Below are 703 nucleotides of genomic sequence, written 5' to 3' on the forward strand. Positions count from 1 at the left end.
TTGTAGGTCTCTGTTTCTCTGTAGCATCTTTGACAATGACAGAAAGGAGAATGTAACAATGGCTCTCAGTTATGTTTTTGAACGAGGATCTCATCTCTCTCCCAACAAAAGCTAGAGTTATAATGAATGTGTAATAAAGAAACTGAATTTGGGGACATTGCCTTTCATATGGAGAAAAGTCTTTTTATCAATCCATTTTTTGAATAAAATATAAACTACCATATCCAAGTAATATGTGCATGCTACATTTTTAGTTGTAATCATTTGATGCCCTTAAACGTTTGCTTACATATTCTGATGTTAAGTGATTTTAAATAGATAGATCTCCTGGCTGGAAACCATGAAGACAAGTTTCTCAGCCTTATTCCCCATACTAAAGAGACTTATAGTTTCAGAAATGATTTTCTCCTTCAGTTGCTAAAATGATCCAGACTTTCAAACTTGATTATGTACATAATACCCAAGGTGGATGGATCTTTTAGGGCATTCTGGGCTCCCAGCACTAAGTACATTCTGCAACACTGCACACACTCAGTAAATGTTTGCCGAAGGAATATTTTCGGACTGTTTTCAAGAAAAAAAAACATAATGAAAATTTATGACAGTAATAGAACACACACAACATTTCAAATGAAGGGCAATGTCTCAAGGCCATGCTAATTAATTCCCTTCATTGAAAGTAGAATTATTATATTTTTATGAG

Source organism: Dipodomys merriami, unplaced genomic scaffold (assembly GCF_024711535.1).
Source record: "Dipodomys merriami isolate MVZ:Mamm:240054 unplaced genomic scaffold, mDipMer1.0.p SCAF_1367, whole genome shotgun sequence".
NCBI lineage: Eukaryota > Metazoa > Chordata > Mammalia > Rodentia > Heteromyidae > Dipodomys > Dipodomys merriami.